This window comes from Lissotriton vulgaris, chromosome 8 (genome assembly GCF_964263255.1).
Source record: "Lissotriton vulgaris chromosome 8, aLisVul1.2, whole genome shotgun sequence".
In the NCBI taxonomy this organism is placed as follows: domain Eukaryota; kingdom Metazoa; phylum Chordata; class Amphibia; order Caudata; family Salamandridae; genus Lissotriton; species Lissotriton vulgaris.
Genome location: NC_141696.1, coordinates 1,133,350,521 through 1,133,368,134, shown reverse-complemented (window position 1 = coordinate 1,133,368,134; position 17,614 = coordinate 1,133,350,521). Strand labels below are relative to the sequence as shown.

Genomic DNA, 17,614 nt, shown 5'->3' with positions numbered 1-17,614 from the left:
GCCACCAGCTGTTGCATACTGCTCCGCATGGACAACATCTCTGCGGTGAGGTATGTGAACAAACTGGGGGGTACACGGTCGAAGCTGTTGGCGGAGATTTCGAAGGATTTCTGGCACTTTTGCCTTCAAAGGAAGATCACTCTTATTGCAGAGTATCTCCCGGGTCGCCAGAATCAAGTGGCCGACTGGAACTCTCGCCATCTGCTGGATTTCAGCGACTGGCTGCTTCACCCCCGTGTATTTCGGAATCTGTCTTGCCTTTGGGGCCGGCCTTGGATCGATCTTTTCGCCTCTCGCCTCAATGCTCAGTTGCCCAAGTTTTACAGCTGGCGTCCGGATCTGGAGGCTCTTGCCACGGATGCCTTTCTCCAGACTTGGCCTCCTCATCTTTGCTATGCGTTTCCCCCATTCGCAATGATTCCGCGAGTCTTGGCCAGAACGAAACAGTTCCAATCGGAGATCATTCTGATAGCTCCTCTTTGGAGGGCTCAAGCTTGGTTTCCGGACCTTCTGGAGATGAGTTGCTCGACTCCGTTCCTGCTTCCACAGAAGTGGAACCTGTTGTTGGATCCTCTGCTCCATCCACATCCTCTGGTTCTGTCGGGCCAGCTCCGACTGGTGGCGTGGCGTCTTTCGGGGAACGCTGGAAAATCCCTGGCTTATCTGGAGACGCTGAGAGATTTATCAATGAGGCTTGGGCCCCCAACACGCGCAAGCGTTATGCATCAGCTTGGCGACGATGGTGTAGTTGGTGTTCTGAACGAGACTTGGATCCCGCTTCAGCGGATGTCGCTTTAGTTGTTAATTTTCTTGCTTCCATCGCTTCTTCTGGTTCTGCTTATAGGACAGTCAATTCTTTTCGCTCCGCTGTCTCTGCAGGCCACGATTTTGTCGACGGGAAGCCTATTGGGGAACATCATCTAATTTCTAAATTGCTTCGTGGCATCCGGATGGCTAAGCCGCCATGTCCGAAGTATGTGGCTCTTTGGGATGTCTCCGTTGTCTTACGTTCTCTGGAAGCTTGGCCTCCCAACTCTTCTCTGTCTCGTAAGCAACTTTCAGCGAAGTTGACGATGCTCTTATGTTTGGTATCTTGTAAACGCATTTCGGATGTACGTGCGTTAGACCTCGCTGGCCGTTCTTTTTCCCCGGAAGGGGTTACTTTTACAGTTTCCCGGCGCACCAAGACTAATTTGTCTACTGTGACTTATCCGGCTTTTCCTCAGAACCCACAGTTATGTGTGGTCCAGTGCATAAAAGATTATGAGGTGAGTACTGCTCCTTTTCGTCAAGATTTGTCTGGACAGTTGTTGATTGCTTTACAAAAGCCTTTTAAGCCGGTGGCGCCAGCAACCCTGGCTCGTTGGGTGCGCTGGCTTATGTCTGAAGCAGGAATTGATGTCTCCATTTTTTGAGCTCATTCCGCGCGGGGTGCCATGGCCTCTAAGGCTTTTCATGTTGGTGTGAGTTTGCAAGACATTGTGAAGACAGCTGATTGGTCTTCCGATATTGTGTTTAAAACATATTATTTCAAACCCATTGTGGATATTGCATCTGTTGTGGTGGACCAGCTTTAAACAAGCATAATCTGAGCCTCCTGTCCTGCCATAGAATTAAAAATTTGCAAACATTCGTGACAAGAATTTTCAATTCTATTAAGGACACGGAGGCGAGGATTATCCCACCCAAATGTATTCTACTGCATTGCTTATGTTTGCATCTTTGCTTTGCTATGATTTTGAAGTGTTTCTTGCATTGATTTTTTCCCCACCCTATGTGATGCTACCTTCCAGGGTTTTGAGATTGTGTATTACGGCTCTGATTTTCTTTCAGGTTCAGACCAGAAGTGATTCTTCGTCGTGGTCTCTCCTGCATAGTTTCCGCCTCTTTGGATCTTGGATATGCTGTGTTTCCTGATACGGCCTCTTCGCCCTTGGATGCTTACGTGTCTCCTGTTGGTCCTTTTGCAGTTGCCTTTGGCTGTTTTCCTCCACGCTGTTCAGCGGTATTTCTCCAATGACTTTTGACTGTTTACAATTTCCTGGACAAAGAAAGAGGAAGTGTTGTCCTCTATGTTTGTTTATATAGGATGTAGTCTCTATGGTTGCCTAAGGGCTCATGGGATTTGTAGTCTGCTTTTTTCTTTACTATGTTCCTATTGGCTGCTGTTGGTAGTAAAGAAATCGAGAAAGCATAATCCTCGCCTCCGTGTCCTTAATAGAATTGAAAATTCTTGTCACGAATGTTTGCAAATTTTTAATTATCCGTAGGCTTTTGACTCTCTCGCAATGCGGAAAAGCATCTGCTTGACCCCCGTCTTCAAAAGGGAAAGATCGATGACGCAATGCTTCTCTGGCAATGCGGTGAGAATCTGGAACTCACTTCCCCCATTGCTCCATGCCACCTCCTCTACCCGGATCTTCAAGATCTTAAATCTCTTCTCTTCCAAAGACACGTTCAGAACTAATACATTCATTCTCTGGCCCCTCTTGGAAGTTCGTGTAGAGAGCCACCCGGGCTCTCTCCTAGAATGTATCTCTTCTTGCACGCACGCACGCACACCCCGGGGCGGGCTCGCGCCGGGGTATAAATAAACATGCGGAAGACCGCTCGGGGTCTTTCCGGCTAACTGTGACTAAGTGCCTGTGTCGTGATTTAATAGTGTTGCCCACCACGTGCAGGGCCTTACCAGGGTGCCACATTGGCGACGAGGCCGGTCTATCTCCACGCGTGCCCCGCGGTATCCTGTGGCACCGCGTCGCCTGCCTCCAGCTGCGGTGCCCACCCGCGTTGTTGTGCCGATCCCCTTTGTCCCGAGGCCCGCCCACGCGTCTCCCGTGAGGGAGCGCCTTCAGCTGGCGGGGCTCGAGGGGTCGGCGTGCCGCCTGAAGATCCTACGGGTGAGTCAGCCGTCTGCCCTGCTTGCGCGACACCCGCTTGTGTCCCTTCCACCGGCCGGCGCGGAAGAAGTGCGCCCGCCCGCCGCGTGGGAAGATCTCTGCGGCCGCACCACGTGGCCAAGGCCTACCGCGGACCCCGCCTCTCATCTGCAACGAGCGCGCGAGCTGCGCCCCCAACCACGTGTGCACCCAGGGCATCGCGCCAGGCCTCCGCGCGCTCCGCTCCAGCCTGCTCCACAAAGCGGTAACAAGCATTGGCAAACGCAAATCGGGACCTGCCGTCACCAGGCCTCCCATGCGCCCGCTCTGCAACACACCTAGTCTGCTGGTGCTGGGAAGGTGCGCAAACACTGCTATCTTTCACTCGCAGGGTGTCTCACTTCATATCAACCATTGGCACATCCAAGTGACTGCTCTGGTGAGCCATAGCGGGCGCTTCCCTCTGCTGTGCCAAAGCCCTGCCACCGCACGACGACACGACACCGGAAAGCTCCAGGACCACGTGCTCAAAGCCACACCATGAATCAGGACGCGACTGGGGCAGCCCAAGACGGGGCTGGTCAGGCCCCACCTCCAGCGGATCAGCCGCCGCCAGTCGTGCCTGTGCCACCACCGCAGGCCCAAGCCCAGGCGGGAGCCCAAGCCCAAGCGGGAGCCCCCATGCCGGCGGTGCCCGCCCACCTTCACGCCGGCGCAGCGCCCATCCCGCCCTTCAGCGAGACAGCGGACCCGGCCACAGCGGCGCTTCGGTGGAAGGCGTGGGTCCGGAGACTCAACCTCTACTTTAAGGGTACCAGAGAAACGGACGGTACAGTAAAGAGGTCGCTCCTCATTCTTTACGGGGGACCGGAAATCTACGATCTGTTTGAATCGCTCCCCAACACAGGGCCTGAGCACGACTACGATGCCCCGGTCTCTGCTTTAAATGCACACTTTGATCCCCAGCTCAATAATGACTTTGAAAAGTTCAAGTTTAAACGCGCCTGGCAGACTGACTCCGAGTCTGTTGACATGTACTATGCCCGGCTCCGCCGGCTCGTAAGCAAGTGCCCGTTCACTAACCCCCGGGAAGAAATCAGGGATCAGATCATAGTGGGGTGCAAATCAAAGCTGCTGAGAAAGCTAATCCTGAGACAACCAGGCATATCACTCGACGAAATACTAATCCTAGCCAGGTCGCACGAACTGTCCGACGCCAGGGCAGAGGAAATGGAGGCAGCGCTGCGCACCCCGGTGATTGCCCCGCCCGCTACGAGAACTACGCCGATCAAGGAAGAACGGATCGACGCGATACAGAGGAGATTCCCACCAGCGAGACAGCGGAATGCCCCGCCACGAGGAAACCAATGCGGGTATTGCGGTGAAGATCACCCCGCCACGGCCACATGTGGCGCCAAAGGAAAGACGTGCCTCAAGTGTGGGCGCATGAATCACTTTGCTGCCGTCTGTCGGGGAGGGAAGTTCAGGTCAGCAGGCCCACGTGCCAGGGCAGTGACGCAGCGCATCCGACAGCTATCACTCGACCAGGAACTACCTCCTCTGACACTCAAGCCCAGGACAGACGACCCAGGTACGAGGACGACGAGGACGACGAGGACGACGAGGACGACGAGGTGTACGTCGTCTCCTATGTAAGCCGAGCGTCCACGAGAAGGAGGCCGCCGCCCATGTGTTCCATAGCAGTAGATGGGATCAACGTCAGTGCCCTGATAGACACGGGAGCGTCCGTGAATGTCATGGACTCGGACCAATACGAGAGGATGTCCCCGAAGCCCGTACTAACACCCTCCGCAGCGAGGATATACACCTACGGGGGAACAGAACCGCTACCCCTTCGAGGAGTAATCCAAACGACCGTAATCAATGGAGAATATTCCACAGAAACCAAATTTCACATCATGGAGGGAAAGAAAGGCACCCTCCTGAGCTGCCACACGGCAGAAGACCTCGGCCTAGTATTCTTCGCCAATCAAGTGCACCAGGCGCATGCGGATTTCATGCTGAAGGATTTTCCGGAACTGTTCAAGGGCCTAGGAAAACTAAAGGGGCGAAGATTCAAGCTGCACATAGACGCGTTGGTCAGGCCTGTAGCACTTCCACACCGGCAGGTGCCCTTCAACCTCAGGCCACAGGTCGAAGAGGAGCTCCGGAAGCTTGAAGACCTAGGAGTAATCGAGAAAGTGTTGGGCCCGACACCCTGGGTCTCCCCGTTAGTCGTCGCACCAAAGCCGAAGCAGCCAGGGGCCATCCGTCTATGTGTGGACATGAGGCTCCCCAATACAGCCGTCAAGCGCGAAAGACATATCACCCCCACTATGGATGATATAGTAGCAGACCTCAACGGGGCGAAATGGTTTTCAAAGCTAGACCTTAACTCGGGTTATCATCAGCTCGAGTTGGAACCAGCCAGCAGGTACATCACCACCTTTTCGACCCATGTGGGATTGCGACGCTACACCCGGCTCAGCTTCGGTGTCTCCTCCGCGGCGGAGGTCTTCCAAAATGCCATTCGAGAGGTACTATCGGGACTGAGGGGAGTGATTAACCTCAGCGATGATATTCTGGTGTACTCCGCAACCCTAGAAGAGCATCACGTCAACCTGAGGGCAACCCTACAAAGACTTGCGGACAGTGGCCTGACTCTGCACCGAGCCAAATGCTCCTTCTACCAGGAGTCGATAGACTTTTTTGGGTACACATTCAAGAGGGAGGGCCTGAAAGTAGACCCCAAGAAAGCGGAGGCGATCAAGGCAGCCAGCACCCCCCGAAACCCGACCGAAGTACGCAGCTTCTTCGGCATGGCCACCTACTGCGGTCGGTTCATACCCAACTTGGCCGCAATCGCAGAACCTCTCAGAGCCCTCACCAGAGCCGACCAGAAGTGGGACTGGACTGGCACCGCGAACAATGCATTTCAAACAATCAAAGCCAGCCTCCTGGATGACACCACTATTGCCTACTTCCAGCCACGGCGTCGGACCGAGTTGATCGTTGACGCCAGTCCCGTAGGACTGGGAGCAGTCCTTTTGCAAGAATACGGGCCCGAAGAGTGGAAGCCGGTTGCCTATGCCAGCAAGGCACTGACTGACACCAAGACCAGATACGCGCAAATAGAAAGAGAAGCCCTGGCCATCAAGTGGGCATGCCAGCATTTTCACCTCTACCTCTGCGGGCAGGAATTCACGGTGGTAACCGATCACAAGCCTCTTCTACCCCTCTTTGCGGGGTCGTCAAGGCTAGCACCCCCACGCATTGAACGATGGGCGGTCCAGCTGCAGGGTTACCGCTTCAAAATCGTGTTCCGCCCAGGGGCCCACAACCCGGCCGATTACCTGTCCCGGCACCCAGATGTCATCACCCAGTGTCCGCCCACAGAAGAGGGAGAAGAGGTGGAGGAAATTGTCCATATGATCACGCAGGCCGCGTGTCCGGAGAACATGTCGCTCAAAGAAATTGGAGAAGCCACCGCCGGGGACGAGACTCTGACGAAAGTCCACCGTGCTCTGGAGGAAAATCGTTGGGCCCACTTCCTCGATGGTGCATCGAGCCTCCGGCCAGAGGTGAGCCACGCAAGACAACAACTGTGGCAGGTACGCAGTGAATTAAGTGTGGGAGATGAAGGAATCATCTTACGAGGACACCTCATCGTCATACCGGAAAGCCTCCAACAAAGAGCTCTGAGTCTAGCACATGTGGGGCACCAAGGCATGGCCAAGACAAAAGCACGGCTAAGGAGCAAAGTGTGGTTTCCAGCGATGGACAGCCAAGTGGACGCCATGATACGGTACTGCCATGCCTGCACGATCACGGGCGGAGAACCCGCCCCGGCACCGGTGATCACGGAGGAAGCGCCTCAGACACCCTGGACACACCTCAGCATAGACTTTGGCAGTTTCCCAGACGGAAGACACATGCTGGTATTAGTCGACTCGTTCTCCAAATTCCCAATAGTTGAAGTCATATCATCAACAGCTTTCCCGCAAGTTAAGAAGGTGCTAAGCCGCGTCTTTGCCACGATGGGGCTCCCGGAGGAAATCAAGTCCGACAACGGACCCCCCCTTTCAAGGGAGAGAATTTCAGTCATACCTGGAAGCCCTCCGGATAAAACACAGAAAGATCACCCCGCTGTGGCCCCAGGCAAATGGGGAAGTTGAGAGACTAATACGAACACTGAATAGGGCCCTCCGGATTGCGGTGGACAATGGGGAAGACCCGGAGACGGCCCTTGACCAATTCCTAGGAGCGTACCGACAAACGCCTCACTCAACAACCAAGTGTGCTCCTGCCCACGTGCTGTTTAAGCGTGCACCCAGGGACAGCATCCCGACCGCTAGCACATGGGTGCCAGAGGAGAGAAATCTGAGGCTACTCAAGCTAGAAGACAGAACACAAACATCAAGGCGAGCGTGTATCGCCATGCCAAAGAACCGAACATTAAGGAAGGAGACGTGGTGGTCGTCAAAGATCGCCATCCCGGATGGAAATTCCGAACTCCGTTTGAGTCAGAAGTATGGATAGTGGACAAGGTCCAAGGGACAATGGTCACCGCGAAGAGGAATGGACAAGTCGTGACAAGGAACGTGTCATGTTTCAGAAAAGCAACAGAGACAACTGAAGGACAAGGAGTGGAAGAAGGAGTGGAAACGGGAGAGTATGAAGATCTGGACGTCCGCAGCTCCCCGAGACCAACTGTGGTACAACAACAGGGCGAGATTCAACCCAGGCCAACACCACAGAACCTGGGTGCAGAGCAAAGTCAACCAAGGGCGACTGATGTGAGTGAAGGCACAGGGGCAACCCCGGCTGGGGTTGTCGAATCACCATGGACCCGGAATCCCAGATACAGTCTGAGGCCCAACCCAAGGCCTAACCAGCGGATGAGAGACTTTGCCTGGACATCGCCCTAAAGTGAAGTCCAGAGGCGTGCGGTATGGACAGAACTAAATCAAGGGAGGGATGTAGAGAGCCACCCGGGCTCTCTCCTACAATGTATCTCTTCTTGCACGCACGCACGCACACTACGGGGCGGGCTCGCGCCGGAGTATAAATAAACATGCGGGGGTCGGGGTCGGGGTCTTTCCGGCTAACTGTGACTAAGTGCCTGTGTCGTGATTTAATAGTGTTGCCCACCACGTGCAGGGCCTTACCAGGGTGCCACAGTTTGCTCTTCATTGTAAATGTGTCTTTTTTCCTGTACATTCCTCGCCCTTGCGTGCTGTGTTGGATTTGTTGTTTGTGTAGACCTTCAGTTTTAGTCTCCTGTTTTTCTTTGTAATGTTCTATTTTGTACGACTTTTCTCTTGTAACGTAACTAGCTCTATTGTACAGCGCTCTGACACCTTCGGGTAATGTCCGCGCTTTATAAAAATGCACTAAATAAAAAAAATTTTAATGGATAGGTTCCTGAGAACGTTTATGTGAGGGCCACCTATGATCACGCAGACCAGGTACTTACTTAAGAGACACGCAGAGAACCAGGCACTGAAAACATCCAATGCTGAGACCTGCAGCCACCAAGCAAACGGCTCATCCGAAATGTTAACCCCCCCCCCCCTTGTCATGTGTCTGAAAAGTGCCTGTGGACTGGTACAAAGTGAAATGGATGATGTGCTTGTTTCTTTACAGACCTTGTGAAGGGTACGTGGGGGTGTTACCTTGGAAAGGAAACTCCATTGTGGGCTTTGCAGCTTTATTGTGCCTTTGATCTGGTGATCAGAAACAGAAAGCTTTCTAGGTGCGGAGCCCCGGTGGTCACTTCTCATGCCATATAGCGCTTTGCCAGCCAATCACGCTCCTTGACTTTTGCTGCCTACTCTCTTCACCTCTACAATCCAGCTACCGCCTCCAACTTGGGGGTAGAAGAGAATCCCTCCCCACTCCCTCTGTGCAGCTCCCGCTGCAATCCCACATCAGAGACCACCGGGTCCCCTTTTGGAGCAGCCCTGGGAGATGGCTTTTGTGAATGTGGCATGTGATGCTGCTGGGGAGCGCTGCTGAGAGCGTCTGCTAGGAAGTGAGAAGGTTGTTGTGAGGTGGGGGTGGAGGAAGGAGTGTGGTTGTGTGTGTTTGGAACGAGGGTGAATGTGTGTCGGTTGAGCTTTGAGCCGCCTGTATTGGTGTCAAGGAGCCAGTAGATGACACAGACTCCTTGCATCACGGGAAGAGGCGGATAGCAGAAACGTCAAGTAACTGCCTGGAAACGCTTTCACTACCTGTTCCTCGTTAGTATAGTGGTCAGTATCCCCGCCTGTCACGCGGGAGACCGGGGTTCAATTCCCCGACGGGGAGAGAGACATTTTTATTTTTTAATGTTTTATACGTATTGAAAGCATGACATTGAGCATCCATTTTAAATGTATCTATAATGTGACACTCATGCTATTGAGTACTGACACTTTTTATTAATGACCATCCCGTCTAAGTAAAATATTTTCTAATACAATCACGCACCATTTAAACTCGATCAGTGGCAATTTTAAGTGATTGTGATACACTTTTTGGGAAGTTTTCTTACCTTTTTATTTTAACCTTTTGTGTTCTAGTACGGAGGGTTATTCACATACAAATCAAAGTTCTATATAATAAATAGAATGCATTTAAGCTGGTGTTTTTTTCACGCTAAATAAATGAAATGATGGGGCGGGCTCTGACTGAGTGACTTTACTATGAAGGTGAAACTTAATCTTTAATTAAGTGTAATGTTTTTCAACATTAAGGCACATTATGAAAGTTAAAGTCCCACTGACCCGGACGTGCACGCCCCGCCTTCCTCATCAGAGATCTTATATTCACTATGTCAAGGCATTACTACTAAATTCAAGTCAGGTTATAGGAGTGTATTCTGGGACTTGTAGTTCTGTTTCTAATACTCCAAACGGAGGGAGACGGGACCCAGCATCCAAAGCAAACCCCCCCTGGGCTGGGTGAAATGCTAAGGCCGGGATCTGGGCTAACTTGAGAGCTTTTTTCGGAGCCTGGTCAAGCTGCAGGAATCACGGAGGGTCTGCTCTGCTGCTCTCCGATAGGGATCCCTTGAGGATCTGATGACCTCCCGCTGGTGCCCTGAAAAGAGGCGCTGACCCAGAAGGGTAGCTGGTATTTTTGCAGATGGTTAATTGGGTCTTGCTGTTTTTCCGCTCCAGTAAGTTTTGTTTTATGAGGGTTTCATACTTCTTTCACGCTTGGAAACTCTCCACAGATTTCAGTCTTTTTTTAAATTCCTTTCTTCGCGGTCTGCCTGAAAGTAGTGTGTTTTCTGTGCCTGTTGATGTTTTCTTAAATTAAGTCAACACTAGCCTGAGAGTGTTATGTATGTAGTTTTACATGTACTTTAATTAATAAATAACTAAAACTTAACCACGGTGACACTATGGATTGAATTACATGCTCGAGTTTCCTCACACATTCCTTGGTGGTCTAGTGGTTAGGATTCGGCGCTCTCACCGCCGCGGCCCGGGTTCGATTCCCGGTCAGGGAAGGTAGCATTTTTTTTTTTTTTTTTTTTTTTTGTGTTTGGTTCTATTCAGGCTAGGTAAGATTTCATTTTCTTTGTTTTTTAGTTTGATCATATCTAAACACATTTTTCGATTTCTTTAAATTACAAGTATTTCATTCAATGCATTTCTTTTTACGTGACTTGCCACCAGTAATAACTTGGCATGTCAGAGACAGAGAAAAAGCACAGATAGAAGAGTGACTGCTGGGTCAGGAAGCTTATTCTTCACAACTGATGATTTACTATTTGGAGAGAGCACTGGCAAATCCAGGTGGTCTGTTTCTTTTCCTGTGTGGGCTCTTCTTAGAGAAATACCACATTGATAAGCACTTCATTGTAAATCAGGCAAACATGGAGATGTGTAGCTAGAGCAAGACAGAAACAATCCTCCCTGATCAAACCTAGCAGCAGCTGCAGCAAGCGCGCAGAGGGTCAGATCCTTAAAGTGTCCAGGCATTCAGCCCTCGAACCATATAGTGAGAACTACTATCTTTCCTATCTAGACCATTGTAAGGCGCTCTGATACCCCCGGGTCCAGCCAGCGCTATATAAAAACTTTAAAATAAATACATACGGGTTGTTATTCCCCATTGTGATGTGTCTGAGGACGGTTTGTGCATGCGGAATGATAAAATGTGAAATGGATGCTGTTCTTGTGTATTTTCCAGTCCTTTTGAGCTGTATAAAGAGGGGTGTTGATTTGGAAAGGAAACTCTCCATTGTGGGGTTTGCAGCTTTATCAGGACGTTGAGTTGGTGTTTAACAGACACAAACAGCTGCTCAGATAAGCAGCCTCTGGGCCCATTTGTTATGACTTGTAACACCTTATCGGAGGTTACTATAAGAGCCTTCGATAGCTCAGTTGGTAGAGCGGAGGACTGTAGTGGGCATATTAGACATCCTTAGGTCGCTGGTTCAAATCCGGCTCGAAGGACTTTTGCACGTTCTTAACTTTTTTTTCTTCTGCTCTACAATACACAGCACCTGCTTCCTCAGCCACTGTGACAACTTGGATTTTCCTGCCTTTTTCTCCACGGGCGGCTAGAAAATCCTCCTCCCTGCTCACTCTGTGCAGCTCTCTCGGCATTCCCACATCAGCAGACAGAGCCGTGGGCCCCTGGGCTGAATAGCCCGGCCAGGGCCCCCGCCTGAAGCAGCCATAGGAGCTAGTTGTTTTGAGTCTGGCATGTGATGCTGCTGGGAGCGCCGCCGAGAGCGGCTGCTAGGAGATGAGAAGGTTGTTGTGAAGTGTGATTGAGGAGTGTGTTTTGTGTGAGTAAGTGCGTTTGTTTATGTTCAGCCTGTGGTCCCTGAATTGGTGGGAAGGAGCTGGGAAATTAGAAGGATCAGTCACTTAGCAGGGATGGGCAAGTTGACGGGCATGACCCCGAGGTATTCGGCAGCGTCTTGTTTGTTCCTAGTGGTCAGTGTCCCCTCCTGCCTCTCAGGAGACAGATGTTAAAGTCCTGGACAGAGAGGGCAACCTTTTCTATTTTGAGCTGTCAGGACTGAGCCTACAGTTTACAATCCCATTTAAAAGCAAGCTACGGTGAGATCAGTCATAGCAGCTTGCACGCAGTTTTAATTAATGGAGACACTTTGTCAAATAAGAACCGAGGCATCTTTAGTAGAGGCTGGCTGGCGGCATCGGAAATCCTACGGAGAAAGCTTTGGAAAGGATTCACGTTTTGTACATAAATTTGCACATTTTAATTTTAAGTTATCGAGATCTTGCTGACAGCAAATAGGAGTACGATGGTAGCTGTGTTTTGACAGTTCTAGAATTATTATAAACTAGCAGCCTGTCCCGACGTTGTCCGGGTATGAATTGCTGCTGACCAGTAGTATATTGTTTTGTAGGATTTCGTTTTGATAGCATTTCTCATCTGTGACAGGCCTGTGAAACGTCCGATTCAAAGTGCACTGCTGATGCACTTAAGAGTGCGTGTTCATTAGTGTGTGAACTCGAGTTTCCCTACTTTATTTTTCCTTGCAATATTATATAGCGCTAACTCGACAACATGGCATGAGCACAATTTACATTACATAAGAACACATTCATTTGTGGTAGGCACGGGGAGACAAAGCGATTTGCCTGGAATCACAGGATGTTGAGCTGATGCCGAGATTCGAACGTAGCGCCCCAGCTCTAAAGTTCACAATTCTAGAACTTGTGGCGGGAGGTGTGTCTAAAAGTGTATGTCGGTGCTGGCCATCAATGAGAGAGACCTGTGCATTTTTCAAATGGGTTGTGAAAAAATATGAGTATGTTGCTGGAGAGGTGGGCTGTCGTGCCACCAATGTACTTACCGGGGGAGGGTAAACACCCATTATTCCGCAACTTTCTTTCCGCACACCATCACTCCGCATAATTTCATTACGAAAGTACCATGACTCCGCAATGCCATTATAACGCATGGCATTCAATTTTATATGCTTTCACCACGCATACATTTACAACGAAATTCGTTGTAAATGCATGAATGGTAAAAGCATGTTTTTTTTTAATGTTTGGATCAGGTAAGTATGGGTATAGGGGTATATGTTTTGGGGTACTGAGGTATATGTTTTGGGGTGTTTGGGTATTTTAAGGGTTCAGATATAGTTTTGGGTTATGGGGTACAGGGGTAGTTTTAGGGATAGGTATGGGGTTTGGGGTACAGGGGTATTTTTAGGGTTCAGGGCTAGGTTTGGGTTTTGGGGTACAGGGTTATTTTTAGGGGTCAGGGCTAGGTTTGGGTTTTGGGGTACAGGGGTATTTTTAGGGTTCAGGGCTAGGTTTGGGTTTTGTGGTACAGGGGTATTTTAAGGGTTCAGGGCTAGGTTTGGGTTTTGGGGTACAGGGGTATTTTTAGAGTTCAGGGCTAGTTTTGGGGTACAGGGGTATTTTAGGGTTCAGGGGTAGGTTTGGGTTTTGGGGTACAGGGTTATTTTTAGGGTTCAGGGCTAGGTTTGGGTTTTGGGGTACAGGGGTATTTTTTGGGTTCAGGGGTAGCTTTGGGTTTTGGGGTACAGGGGGGTATTTTAAGGGTTCAGGGCTAGGTTTGGGTTTTGGGGCACAGGGGTAGTTTTAGAGTTCAGGGCTAGGTTTGGGTTTTGGGGTACAGGGGTATTTTAGGGTTCAGGGGTAGGTTTGGGTTTTGGGGTACAGGGTTATTTTTAGGGTTCAGGGCTAGGTTTGGGTTTTGGGGTACAGGGGTATATTTATAGGGTTAAGATGGGTTAGTGTTTAAGGGTGTTGGGGTATTTTAAGGAGTACGGGTGGGTTATGGTTATGGGGTGCAGGGGTATTTAAAGGGAGCAGGGTGGGATTAGCACACAATATGAGACATGGCATGAAGGGCGGAACGTACCGCATGCCCCCAGCGTTTGTCACGCCCCCAGCACACGCCCACAGCACAACGCAGACATGCCCACAAGGGACTACTTTGCTGGCACAGTTCTTTTACCTTTCAAATGTATATGGTGGGCGTCTGCATAGCCTATGTCCTTCTGCTGCAACTGCCCTTTCCAACGCTGTATTGGGTGTTGTGATTGGTGCTGTGGTTCCTGAGATTACCCGCCTCAAAGGTTTGGGTTCTCTCTTTATTATATTAGTATAGATACAGACAGGACCCATAAAAACACTAACAGAGGGGGGTCATCCTTACTGTCAAGGGGGCACCCGTGGAGAGCAAGGCATTTCTTGTCATGCAGGTCTCATGCATGACGAATTCCGCCCAAACTAGTTTATACATGTACAGTTTTGGCGGTAATGAATATTTATTGCTCCACGAAAGAGCTCCTAGCGAGCCGCCTCCAGGGAGAGCTGAGGACGCCTTCTTGCTATAGTCAGGCCAGGGCAGTCCAGGGTTGCTCAGACACTAGAAGGCATGCGCTAAGTAGCTGGTTCTATTACACGACCAGAGGCTTCAGATTGTGCTTCTCTATTCTTTACTGCAAAATCACAGCAGCCAATAAAAGCACACAATTAGTTTACATTAAACTACATTGCTCATGATGCTTTCTCATAAGCCACGCCTCCACAGCCCATAAGAGCCGTCTGCACAGTCCCATAATCCTCTTTCTTTGCTGCTCACAGCAAGAGTTAAGTGCACCTTCCCAGTTCTATCGTTTATACTAATTTGGCTTTATCGATTGTGGTTATATACATTGCAGTGGTTGTCTGTTGTATATCATATATATATATATGTGATGCGCGATTGACTGCTTAGCTATTTGCTGCCTATGCGCGATTGACTGCTGAGCTAATTGCTGCATTTCGGAGCAGGAGATTCCCGCATACATGCCCGCTGTTTACTGCCTTTGATGTGGGTCTTTCCCGCGCACTTTCATAGTGTTCCGTTCATTTTAGACGCGACTCCGCTTGCAGTCGCTGGAGAGTACAATGGGTCACTGACCGGGCGGTTGCGGCTTCCCCAAACCTCACTGGAGCCAGTAGTTCCTTAGCGGTTTTAACCCCCGTTGCGGCGCTCCTTGCACCTGCGTTTGGGCTTCCCTTATCACCCTTATACGCCGCACACGCCGAGTGGCTCTCGGCCAACGTGCGCTCCCCAACGTGTGCATTTGGGCCGCTTTTGGGCTACTTTTGGGCGCGATTTGGGCTGCGCACCTCGGCGCGACTTTCAAGGCTTTCCCTGCACGTATTTTCTTCAGAATAACCGCTCTGCCTTCAAGATCGCCTAATTGGCTGTACAATCATTGCCATTTGGAGTGAGCACACACTCCTAGTATTATTCTTATTGGCCTAGGTCTCTGACCTGTCGACTACAGCATTGCTGAGGGGGTTAAGACTCTACTGAGTGCTATTGTAATATTAATATATTAAATTAACCTTTGTGGTCAAGTGGGCTGACCCCCCGTACTCCTCCTAGTGGATAGTGATATTGTACATTTTGGCAATACTTACCTGGAGCCTACCTTGTGGCCATGGAAGATTGGGTTAGATACCCCAATGAAGATGAGGAGGATGTGTATGAAGGACAGCATGAGACTGTCATGGAGGATCACCTGGTGGAGGCACTGGAGGCTTCTGTCCAGTCCTTCGTTAACAAAGCAATTGAGAATACGGTTCCTCAGACCGTTCACTAGGCATTGGCTGTGGCCCTAAAACCTATCAAGAGACAGCTGGAGAGCTTCGCGAAGCGCCATGGTACGGCAAGGAGATGACGAAAAAGAGATCTGAGGCTTCAACATCTGCTCAGTGTGCAGATGCAGGGCAGCAATGGCCTCATGCGCAGGCATTGTCTGCACTGCCCAGCAGTGCGGTGGGAGAGCATTCCTATGCTGGTATCAAGGCAAAAAGTAAACAAAAGGTGCATGTGGACACTGACACCACCTCTACTGGCACGGACACGGACACTGACACCTCTGAGGAGCCAGCTCCCACAGAGAAGGGTGAAAATATCCACCCCGTCGATACCTGAACTTCCTAAAACTCCGTTCACCTTTGACTCCACTGAGATTATGCATCCCCGGTCCTCGGACTGGACCGCAACTCCAGAGGTTTTTGACTACCTGCATGAAAACCTCAGGAAGAGTTTCTCTAGAGAGGTACGCAGCCGACTGAGGTCGGAATGTCCGCGACTGGACATACCAGACAAAGTCGCTGACACCCCAAAAATTGATGTGAGTCCTTTCACATTTTTGAAGAAATTCGCCAAGGACCCGAAGAGGGGCATAGACTGCGCTTGGCGTGTATGCCAAGACAAGCTATTAGATGTTGTGGATCCATTGGCAAAAATACTGGAGATGGCACTCGTGGCCAAGGACCGTGCTTCCCCTGTTGACCCTGACATCCTGGCGGGCTGGACCCAACGGGCGATATGCCTTTTAGGGAATGCCAATTGCACAATTTCGGCTGAGAGGCACAAATCTCTTCTAATGCGCATGGATAGTAATCTCACCAAGCTCGCCAACGCTGAACCCCGGCCCTTGGCCGACAGAAACCTCTTTGTCGATAGATTTGTCAAAGACGTGTCCAAATACGTCAGAACATTCACGTTGCTTGACAAAGCGCAATCCGGAATCAAGAGAGTGTTCCAGCAGGGTGTTTTTAACAGGGCCGGACGAGGCAGGGGCCGCTCGTCAGGCCGCAACTTCAATCAAGGGTCCCAAAGAGGTGACTTCGGCCGCGGCAGGGGAGACTGGGATTCGACGCGTGGAGGCACCTTCTACCCCTCTCGCCGCAGGTTCAATAAACGACGATTCCAGAGCGGTGGCAACAGAGTGGGCTTCCAAGCCCAGCAGTCTTCAGGTGAGTGTAGCAGACCACTCTCTTCTACCTTTGGGGGGGTCGTACACAGCATTTTCTTCACAACTGGCAGAAACTGACTCAGGACGCATGGGTATTACAGTCAATCATGGGCTTTCACTTAGAGTTTTATTCCCCTCCATTTCAACACACACTTCCCGCACAACTCAATTTTTCCCTACAAGAAGGCAGTTTTATAGACATAGAAATTGTACACTTGTTACAAAAACACTCAATAGCTCCATGCAATGAGGGACCTCACGGTTTTTGCAGCAACATTTTAGTTAATGCAGAAAAAGGGAGGTGGAAACAGGCTTGTTCTAAATCTGAGGAATTTCAACCAGTTTCTTACTTACAATCACTTCAAGATGGAAGGGACCCATCTGTTAGCAGATCTGTTACAGGAGCGAGATTGGCTAGTCAGGTTAGACCTCAAAGACGCCTATCTCTCCATACCTGTATTTACTCCTCATCGGCGCTTCCTGCAATTCCAGTGGAACGATCAGTGGTTCGAATATTTGGCCCTTCCTTTCGGGCTCTCATCGGCTCCCTGGTGCTTCATCAAGGTGATGAAGCCGGTGGTAGCACACCTACGGGAACGGGGTGTGCGGCTAATCATCTATCTGGACGACATTTTGCTTATGGCTCAGAATCCAGATACCCTTCTACAACATCTGCAGCTCACAACGGCGTTGCTGCAAAGCTTGGGGTTTGTGATTAATCACCCCAAATCAGTTCTTTTCCCGACACAGACAATAGACTTTCTCGGCTTCACGATAGATTCTCAGCGCAGTTATGTCTGCCCAGGACAAAGCTGAAGGACCTCAAGAGGGAGATTCTGGCGTTACTCAGCAAACAGATGGTCTTGCTCAGAGCAATTGCCAGGTTAGTGGGGATATTAGCATCCTCGATTCAGGCCATATTTCCAGGCCCTCTCCATTACAGGGCCTTACAGCGATTGAAGAT

General features: G+C 50.5%; 2 non-coding genes across 2 annotated transcripts; both read left to right on the top strand.

Annotated features, from left to right (window-relative positions):
- Positions 1–10,305: 10,305 nt before the first annotated feature.
- Positions 10,306–10,377, top strand: TRNAE-CUC (transfer RNA glutamic acid (anticodon CUC)). The gene has a single exon. It is a non-coding gene; the product is annotated as a tRNA-Glu (tRNA).
- Positions 10,378–11,242: 865 nt separating this feature from the next.
- Positions 11,243–11,329, top strand: TRNAY-GUA (transfer RNA tyrosine (anticodon GUA)). The gene is given in 2 exon segments: positions 11,243–11,279; positions 11,294–11,329. It is a non-coding gene; the product is annotated as a tRNA-Tyr (tRNA).
- Positions 11,330–17,614: the final 6,285 nt, after the last annotated feature.